Source organism: Pleurodeles waltl, chromosome 7 (assembly GCF_031143425.1).
Source record: "Pleurodeles waltl isolate 20211129_DDA chromosome 7, aPleWal1.hap1.20221129, whole genome shotgun sequence".
Classification (NCBI taxonomy): Eukaryota; Metazoa; Chordata; class Amphibia; order Caudata; family Salamandridae; genus Pleurodeles; species Pleurodeles waltl.
The window spans coordinates 131837312-131848336 of NC_090446.1; positions in this window are offsets into that span (position 1 = coordinate 131837312).

Consider the following 11025-nt stretch of genomic DNA (forward strand, 5'->3'; position numbering starts at 1 on the left):
TCTGATCTCACACTCTTTCCCACCCCTAAATGACTACAGATTTAGGGCCTAATTTAGAGTTTGACGCAGGGGTTACTCCATCACAACGGTGACGGATATCCCTTCAGCCAAAATATTAATGGGATTTATATTTCGACGGAGTAACCCCTCCGCCAAACTGTAAACCAGGCCCTCAGTATTTTCAAGAGTTTGGGTAAATACATTTCCTTGATAGGAAGGTGGACGGAGCTGCCCCAATCTTTCGGGGGATGCTAGGGAAGGTGTTTCGGTAAAGGGAAACATTTTCCTGGTGGCAGAAAAGATATAAAAGAAACAAAATGTGCCATTGCACAAAGGTGTTGTCTTCCAACACTGCACATTAGGGAAATGGCAACTCAAAAACTCAAAACACATTCACGTGACTTTCTGGGGAATATCCCTAAAAGATCGTGATTAGCAACGAATTCCGGATGCAAGGTGAGAAAGGTTTGGAAATCCCTGAAATGTATTAAGTTCTCCATGCCAAAGAGAACATCTATCAGTGTAGTTCAATAAATTCCTTTGTGGATAGGCCCTGTGTGGCCACTTGGATATCTTGATGTGCACCTCTCATTCACTCAGAGCTCTGCCTTTGATACAAAGATTCAAAAAGAGTTATTTTCTTAAAACCCTGCCCATGATTTTATGTCATTTCTACTTCTCAACAGTGCAACAGCTGCAGCTTAATTATCTAGACGAGATGCTCTTCGGAGTGGACGCTTGGAGACACCACAAGAGAACACTTGCACCATTTGGAACATTTGTTTAAGTAGTACTGTGTTAGTATCGAAAGATAGTGGAGGTTTATTTTGTGCCCAACTCAGTGGTACTTTTATTGACCTCAGAAAGACCTATAAGGATTTAACCAGAACTTTTAAATCAAACACACTTATCAGGACTGGATGTAATAGTCCAATGAGCCACTATATTTGCAATGCTGCCACTAAATACCCTTATTTTCTGATCTGCTACAGTATTCTAGTCGACTGAAATAGGTAATATTTCAGAAACAGCAATATAAGAGATAATGGGTCTCACCTGTGTGCATCATACAAAGTTCACCAGTGTACCTTGGTTCATTGTGGCCTTACTAAAAGCATTAATATTTAGAGGGAAACTGCTTTGTTTGACATTCCATTGAGGATCACACTTTTTAAAATATTTGTAAAGTTCAGAAAAACAAAGCAGTTGTTTTTTTTCTTACACAACTTTCTCCTCTCATTGTTCCTTTTTCCCAAAACAATGTCATTAGATTCAAGTTCAAAATGTGTACACTTTGGGGGTCATTCCTACCCTGGCGGTCCGAGACCGCCAGGGTAGGGGACGGAGGAAGCACCGCCAACAGGCTGGCGGTGCTTCTTGGGCTATTCTGACCACGGCGGTAAAGCCGCGGTCAGAAAAGGGAAGCCGGCGGTTTCCCGCCGGCTTCCCGCTGCCCCTGTGAATCCTCCACGGTGGCGCTGCAAGCAGCGCCGCCATGGGGATTCCGACCCCCTTCCCGCCAGCCTGGTTCTGGCGGTTTTCACCGCCAGAACCTGGATGGCGGGAACGGGTGTCGTGGGGCCCCTGCAGTGCCCATGCCACTGGCATGGGCACTGCAGGGCCCTCTAACAGGGCCCCACATTGATTTTCAGTGTCTGCTTGGCAGACACTGAAAATCGCGACGGGTGCAACTGCACCCGTCGCACACGAGCAACTCCGCCGGCTCCATTCGGAGCCGGCTTCCTCGTTGCTGGTGCTTTCCCGCTGGGCGGGCGGGCGGCCTTTTGGCGGTCGCCCGCCAGCCCAGCGGGAAAGACAGAATGACCGCCGCGGTCTTTTGACCGCAGTACGGTCTTCTGGCGGTTCCCGCCAGGCGGGCGGCGCCCGCCGTCCGCCAAGGTAGGAATGACCGCCTTTGTCATTAGAGAATCATAAACATTGATCTGCATGGTATAAAAAATTGTAGCAGTTTGTGATAATATCGTCTTCCCTGTTTATGTATCATTATGGCTGATAGCTGAGTGTCCGGTCTATTTTTGAATGGAGATGTTGCAATACAAACACTTTAAAATGATGAGTTAAGACTTTATTCCTTGTTTGTCTTCTTCATGATTTTTTTTGGCGTGGGGGGGCTGCAGTCCCTCTGGCACCCCTAGTTCCAGCACCCTAGCAGCACTACTGATCCATAATACTTCAATAGCACCCTGCAGGTGAGCAGTGGCGGGCACTTGTCAACGGGGATGGCGAGGGGTGAGGGGGTGTATTGCATTTAAAAAAAAACAAAAAACTTACCTCTATGTTGGGAGAGACGGTTCTGTCTCTCCCTTTGGACTCCCGGAAGCACAAGGCTTCCAGACTCCCCTCCAATCACAACGCTGCTGTCAACAGCATGACAACAGCATCGTGATTGGTCTGAGCAAACTGCTTCGGCGCTCAGACAGGGAGTAGGGCACTGTGCACTTTCTCCTCCCGGGCTGTTCAACACAGCCGGGTGGGGAAATGCAAAGTGCGCATGACTGTTTGGCCGGCGTCATGCACACTTATGTGTCCTCACCACTCTGCCCCGAGCCCTCCTCCTCCTCCCGCCCCGCCCCGCCCTAACCTGGCTCCCTGAGGAATAAGAAAATTATAATAACATTACGTTATTATCATTTTATTTTTCCCTTTCGTCCATTGCATAAAGCAGTGTTGAGACGCTCCTCTGCTTTAGCGGAGGAGCCGCTGCTGCAGGGGAGTAACTTAGTGAGATTCAGGGGTGTTATTCTCAAATTTCCCAATTTAAAAAGCAGTAGGCCGCATGGTGAATTGGTGACATGACCAAGGTTCTGGTGGACTCTTCCCATGAAGTACTGACTTGCACTAGGTGGGCCTCTGAGGCTGATTTAGAGTTTGGCAGACAGGTGCTCTGTTGCAATGATGGCGAGTACCCTGTCTGCCAGTATGAAGGTCTGACCACCCTATTTTGAGCCAGGCAGACCATAAGTTTTTCCACTGACAGAGTAAAATTTACTCTAGTCAGTGTAAAACTTCCTCCGACCGCCTGACAAAGTATGTGTCATCGGAAGTAAGCTATCCAATCTTCCGCCATATTGAGAGTGGACAGTCAGGTGCATTTCCTTTTTATTGACCATAATCACCAGATATATCCTGGTGGTGAGGGACAAGTGAAAAAAGAAAAACATATCCCCACACTATGGGAGAAAATCGCAGTGGGGGGTCATTCTTTTTTTATTTTCAAAAACAAACTCTTGCTTTGAGAGTTTGTTTTGAAAAATAAAAAACGTAGGAAAAGTTTGCCAAACAGCTGTCATACTTGATGGAGCCAATCGTTAAACCTTTACTACATTGACAGGAACGGCCATGACAGCGGTTTCTGTCAATGTTTAGAGACGTCCGCTCGGGCTGGCTGCTATCTCTAAATTTGGTGGGCTAAGTAAAGGCAGCAAAGTCCTGTGCCACTCTTTCTGCCTTTACTCCATTTGCTAAATCCCAAATTAGGCCATGGATGTTATTTAGGGGTTGCCTTACTAACTCTGGCACTTTCCTTGCAACCCCTAGCCTCAGAGGTTGCAGGAGCAGCGCTAGGAGACGGGAAAACATGGCTGTCAAAGTTGTTTACCTATGTGTCCACTCACTCCCCTCCGCCTGATCTTAGAGACACACTCCTGCTCATGGTGGTGAGCAGCAACAGTATCGTTATGACCTGCAGAGTTAGGAGGAAGCTGTGGATCATAAAAAAAAACACAAAGTTAAACAAGGTAGGCCCCAGCCGTGACCTTGTTCTGCTTTTCGAATTAAAGAAAACAAGTTTTCCATTGTTGGAAATCGCCCTTTTTGCAGGGTTTTCCCCAAACCTTTCGCCTCTGACCTCCTGTTTTGACTGTGTGCTGCATTTCGTTTTTGCCTGTTTAAAGACTCTGGGCACTTTACACCTGCTGGCCAGTGCTAAAGTGCAAGTGCTTCCTTGTACTGGTGATTATTTTCGCCATGATTGGCATATTTGAATTACTAGTAAGTCCCTAATAAAGTGCACTATGTGTGCCCAGGGCATGTAAATCGAATGCTAATAGTGGGCCTGCAGCACTAATTGTGCCACCCATATGAGTAGCCCTGTAAACTTCTCAGATCTGCCATTGCAGTGTCTGTGTGTGCAGTTTTAAACTGCCAATTCGACCTGGCAAGTGCACCCAGTGGCCAAACCCAAACCTTCCCTTTTATTACATGTAAGTCACCCCTAAGGTAGGCCCAACGTAGCCCCAAGAGCAGGGTGCAGTGTATTTAAAAGGTAGGACATGTACTGGTGTGTTTTGCATGTCCTGATAGTGAAATAAAGCTAAATTTGTTTTCACTATTGCAAGGACTGTCTCTCCAATAGGGTAAAATAGAGATTGCCTTGAAATATCAATATCTTTTAAAATTACATTTCCCATTGGGAGCAGATGGAGATGTGGGGTTTGGGGTCTCGGAACTCACAATTTAACAATACATCTTTTGATGAAGTTGTTTTTTGAATGCAAAGTTTGCATTTTCTGCGCATTGTTCCTAGGTGTCAATTTCTCATCGACCTCGCACTGCCTGTAAAGAACCGAGGCTGCATGTCCGGAAACTCACGCATCGCCTTTCCTGCGAGAAAAGAATTGGTACATCATCTCCCCTGCGCAGTAAGGAAGCAACACATTACTCTGCTTTTCCAGTGCCTTACCTCCCCTGCAGACCGCATCGTGTTTGTTCTTGATGCATCCCAGGTAAAAGGATACTACCATTGATTCCTAGGTTCCATTTAAACCTTTAAAAAGTGATATCTTTACTTGTGTATGTTGGATTTGTGTTGTTTTGCTTTTCTTTACTCAGATAAATATTGGCAATTTTTCTAAACTGGTGTGGAGTACTTTTGTTGTGTTTTTATGGTGTTACTGTGTGTGTGTGTGTAAGCTGACTGCTTGAGCCAAGCTGACAAGGGGGCGAGCAGGGGTTATCTAGCTGTGTGGCTCCCTTACCCTGACTAGAATGAGGGTCGCTACTTAGACAGGATGGAAACCATTGCCAACTAGAGACCCAATTTCTAAAATCCATGCTCCAAGGGGGATTAGTTTTAGACCCTTTTGTTACATTGTATAACATTTCTCATTTGAAAGAAACAAATACACCAAGCCTTTTTGCACTTCATACCTGAAACTTTGTAATTGGTTTCAGAGATTTGTATGTTTGTAAACATAAATATTATTCCAATTGAAATGCAATGTTTGTAAGACCCCTGGCTTCGGCTGTCTAAAGCTATAACCCACAGAGCTATCAGCAAATAAAACTCTACTACTGTAATCAATAACAGAAATACAAGTTCAGCACTGGTGATACTGCTCCTGAACAGGACCAGACTCCAGTGTGTGGTGGAATCTCCAAAGTCTAAACCATGGCTGGACGGTACCAGACCCTGTTAGCACTGCAAGACCCTGCTGTCAAGCCTAGATCTTGTATGGGATCTTGTATCTTCTCGTACAAAACCTATACTTTCATACTTTCCCCTCCTATTATGTGTGCTGTACAGTACAGCATAGTGGCAAAGTTGGAAAAATGTGAATGTTTTTAAAGATGCTTCACTGTTACATCTGCCTCCAGGAGGCATCATTTTTTGTGCGGATCCCTGTCTACAAATGTCAGTAGATAGGGGTTTGCATAAAAGAATTTGGGTGGTTTGATGGGAATGCCCATTTACAACACATAGTAGGCCCCTTTCACCTTAAGTAGGGCATTGCACTACTTTTTGCTATTGTGGGCAGCATTCCACTGCAATTCATGATTTGTGTTGGAACATAAATCCCACTGCAACATTTTGCACTAGGTTTGTGTCTCTTTGTGGCCAAATCAGGGGCAAAGTGTTCGTAAACATGGGTCATGGTGTCCTTTTAAAATGGAATCCTATTTTAACTCTAGAGATGCATTTCTACGTTATGTGTTCCCAGTGTTTAGAAATCAGAGGTGTCATAATTCAGTATTGCAGTGCAAGGTGTGCACTGTGTGACTCCCAGCTCGTTTGGACCTCTCTAATGCTCCTTATTCAGTTCCTGAAGCAATCGGTGGTAACTGGGCAGTGAACACCAATTAACTAATGTTTACCGCTTGTGTCCAGTGGCTTGATTTAGAGTTTGGCAGATGGGATACTCCATCACAAACATGACGAATATCCTGTTCCCTGTATTACAAGTGAATTCTATCCCATGGCACTTGAAATAAGGCGGGCATGATATTTGCCACATCTGCAATGGAGTATCCCAGCCGTCAAACTCGAAATCAGGCCCTAAGTGTCTTGTGTAACATTGTACTTTACAGTAGGTTCCAAGTATTCCTTAATGGCTTTAGGGTGGTATTGAGCATTTAAGATTTAGTCTAGGAGGCAGAGTTTTCACCTTTCCAAGAGAAAGGTACTGTACATAGTAGACGTCTTTTTACAGTAACTTGTAGAAAAGCAATAATAAATATGGAGCTGTTGACTGCTGGCGTTGGAATACAAACTTATACAATTTAATAGTGGTTAGAAAGGTGCTACAGTTCCAAATAGCATGTACAGCAACGCAAGATGTTATTTTATGTAGGAAAGATTGTGGACTATATTATTAAAGCTATTGGCACTCCCTCTCAGCGGTGACAGAGACCCTATCCGCAGAAATCTAAACCCCATTATGTCCTATTGGATTTAGACTTCAGCAGACGTGCTATACGTCACCGTTGTGATGGATTAACCTGTCCTCGTAAACTAAACCAGGCCCTTAGTGAGGTCAATAACACAAGCACTATTTACTTAGCTAGTAAAGTTACCGGCTTTTTCATTTATGAAACTATTATTTTCCTGCTTTGGCAATCTATCATCGATTTTCTTATGAATGTACCAGCTGCTCCCTGGCAATGGCTACTCCAAAACATATCATGGCAGCTCCCTCATTAATATATGGGTGGTAACTAAATAAACTAAACTAGATTTTATTGGCGTTAGTAACTTTCTTGCTATTTAGTTAATCTTCAACTTATTGTATATTTTTTTAAGTAACATTAGTGTCATCACTTCCTGTGATGTCATCAGGGTCAGAGGTCACATGACATCACTTCCTGTGATGTCATCGGGGTCGAAGGATGTGTGATGTCACTTCAGCTACAGCTGGCATTTTGGTAAATTCACGTCTATGAATTAGGCCCCCTGTCTAGAGTGGCGCGGTGGCAAAAAAGAATGGTTTGGAATCCTACCTCAAGGGATTGCCAGAGGTTAGAGTATTTGCAAGCATTTGTCGCATCACTGTTTTGATGTTTGACTGCCGGTAGTGTGTGTGGAATGCTGATACTGGTGTAGCTTTCCAAGCGTACTACTGCCAATGTTTGTGAATTCTAAAACGTAGTAAATTTGCATCCATTCAAAGAGTACTTGAATGGGTGCAGATTTACTACTTTTTTGGTAAACAGGTCACTGAGGGTCATATTTGCAAAGAAGCTGAGCAATGCAGCGAAACAAGCAAAGTTGCTGCACAAGATTACCTGAAGAGAGCAGAATTCGCTGTCCCTTTAAAGAGATGTTGCAGCTCTGCCCTCTCCATGTGCCAGCGTACTTTAGGCTGGGAAGTCTGTGTTATGGTCAGGATAGTTTTTGGGCAGGAAGGCGTTCCTTCTTGCACACATACTATCTTTGAAGGTTTTTTTCTCTTTGGTTGTGTGCTGCAGAGTGCAGTACACATGCAAAGAGGAAATAATGAGGAGAATTATAGATATTTCTGCTTGATACGCCAATCTCAGGCAGGCACAATATTTAGGTGCAAACCTGTATTTATGGCTTCTTGTAAACAGGAGTTTGCATCAGAATCCATGGGTGGATGTAAGGGAATGTCCAAGCACCGCTCATGGAACGCCTCCCTGATAAATACTTACAAAGCCACACATGTGTACGTTTGCGTGGCTTTGTAAATGCCAAAAACTATTTTGCGTTAGGCTGCATCAAAAAAGTAAGTGAGGCAATTCAGATGCAAAATCTGTGTAAACCTGGGCCTAAACATATTTAAGTTACTGATCCAAAAAATGAACATGTTAAAATCGATATTGAAATCATGTTGACAAGAAAAACCGACATAGGCATAGCAGACCCGACTCCGGGACCCTAGAGCCAAATAACAGCCAAGAATGTATTTATTTAAGTGGTATCACAACTCAAACACCCCCCATAGATATACCACTCCAGCACTAGTACAGGACTGTCTGACTGTACTGCATCAGAAAATTGATGCACCACCCTGACATCGACACGCCTTGCTGGCTCACGTACATCACTCTGGCATTGATACAGCACATTGACACTGATGTAGCAGCCTACACTAGTGGAACACTCGGGCAATATTACAGCATCCTAATACTGGTGCGGCACATTGACATTATAACCATGACACTCATACATTTGTGGTACTAGGGCAGACCCCTTGCACTGATCAGCACATTGCCACTGTTGTAGCAGCCTGGCACTGCTCCCCACCTGAGACAACACTCTGACAATGGTACACCAGCGTGCACTACTTTGCATTGGTACAGTATCCTGCCACAGGTACATAAAAAGCCCCCGAAAGGCCTGCTAAGGGCCTTTCAGAAGCTTTACGCTAATGCTTGGCTGGTCCTTCATGAGGCTCACATCTCTTGTCATCAAACCTGATGTAAATAATGGTTTGCAAGAGGGGTGTGTGGTTTGTGACTCTGTTGAGTATTTTCGGTAGTGATCTTCCTAACCATTTTAAAAATTCCTTCTCGTATGACCCCCAAACTGTGTTCGCCGATGATGCTGTAGTTCTTTCCTAAACCTCTTTTGGACTCCAACAACAGATAAAAATCTTGTGCAAAGGCACCATTCTATACCAGTTATCCATTTACACCACAAGTACTAACAGTTGGTAATTAGTGTCATGTCTCTGCATCCCAAAGCTTCTGGTTTCTTTTGCCAGCAACTTCTCCCCATTTATCGGTAACATTTTGTCCCTGTGACTTTGTCTGTATTATCTCACTTGTTAGACCCCAAACATTGATCATCCTTTTACCCGTAGTCCCACACTTGTCTTTTGGCACCCTTGTTGTGCGGTTGCTTCATTTTTCTGCACCTCCCACTACTGTGCTCCTGTCTCACTTGGGGGGGGAAAGTAGCTACTGAAAAGGATGGACCATTGGAGAACCATAGTTTAGGAGCAATCATTGTGTCCCGTACTCAAATTCGCAAAGGAAAATAAAACATACAATGAATCTTCCAATGATGTGAATGCTTCTAACTAGAGGGTTATATTTAGGCTCAGAATCTGAAAAAGATCAATAAACGTAGATCGGCATTCCTTATAAGGCCCACGGATGCACATTATTTGCTGAGTTGCACTTACCTGAAATTCCAGAGCTATTTCTCTTTGAATTTGAGCATCCCCTGTAGGCCAATTTTGCTTTCAGCAGGTGTTCTTCTACTTCAAGATGAAACCTGTTTTACTATGCGCCCATCTTTCTCTGGGTCCTCACACAGGACTTATGGGTACATTCATTAGTGCACATCTTTTGTGAGGACCTTGAATACAGAAGAACGCGGACACCTTGTCAATAAACGATTTGCTTATTGCAGAAACGTCAGGTTTGCCCACTGCGTTATCCTGGGGAGTGCAAAGCCACAGTCTTTGAAGTGGATAACAGTCTCCACTGGTTCTGGAGGGGGCCTGGAGCCCAGAGTGCTTCATCCTGCCAAGGACTGAGGTAGTGGATGTATTTCTCCACTTGTTCTGGAGGGGGCACGGTGCCCAGAGTGCTCCACATGCAGTGAGGCCGGTCCCATTCCCTCACCGGGGTGTGTGTGCCACGAGATTGCCTCGGAACAGGTAGCTTGATACACCATGGAGGCAGAGACATACCCCACACTGCTGCAGTTGCAAACAGTGATGGAAGTCATGCCTCATGAAAGCTGGGCAGGGTCCAGGAAGTTTCCTCCAGCCTCGGACAACTGACCACTGGGGATGGTAGCCATGTCAGCTGTGGTGCCACTGTCCGAGCACGTCACGGGGCTGGTGGCGGTGCTTGCAGCGGTGTCTGTGGCGGCGGTGCTGGCGGTGGTGCATGGGTCAGCACCTGTTGAGGGACACAGCAGGGCGTCTCCTGCAGCCTTGGACGGCTGCCCACTGGGGAAGGTGCTGGGGACTGTTGCTGAGGCTGCAGACATGCCGGTGGCAGTGCAGGTGGCAGTGCAGGTAGCTGTGCAGGTGGTGGTGATGGTGGCGGTGCAGGTTGCGGTGCTGGTTACGGGGCAGGTAGCGGTGCTGGTTGCGGGGCAGGTTGCGGTGTTCGCCGCCGTACAGGTTGGTGGAGTCGTGGGGTGACAATAGTCCCTCAGTCGGTGCCACCGTGCCCTGCCCTGACCTGCTCTTCTGCTTTTGTCCCTTCCCCACCTTTGATGGTGCCGCAGGTGTCTTGCCACTGTCCCCTTTTGTTTTGGCGGAGCCCCTGGTGGCTGGTAGGTGCGGCTTCTCCCTCCAGGATGTGGGCACCTTCTTCACCTTGGCAGGTGGCGGAATGTCCTAGGCCTCGCTAGGTGGCACACTGGCAGCCCTGATGGGTGGCGCACTCGATGACCCCGCAGTTGCTGGCACCACTGTGCCTGGGGATTTGGTGGCTGAGGTGCTGGGCTGGGACCTGGAAAGCCTGGCCCTAGGGGAAGGACGAGGGGGGGAGGTGAAGGGAAGAGGTCAAGGTTTGCCAGGAGAAGATTTTTAGACACACTGGGACGGGAAGATGGAGGGGGTTTGGGAGTGGAGGAAGAGGTAGTGGTTGTAGGAGGTGTACGTTTGCGGAATTTGGGTGAAGGTGCATGGGCCAGAGGCTGTTGTGAGTTGAATGGCTGTTGGGTGGGTGTGTGCCTGCGTTTGTGTACTTTGGGAGGAGGGCTCACAGACACACTGGGATGTGTGCATGGTAGTGGGGTGGTGATTGCACGTGAGCGGTGTGTGGTGATGGGTGTGCTTGTAATGGAGGTAGTGGCTGAGG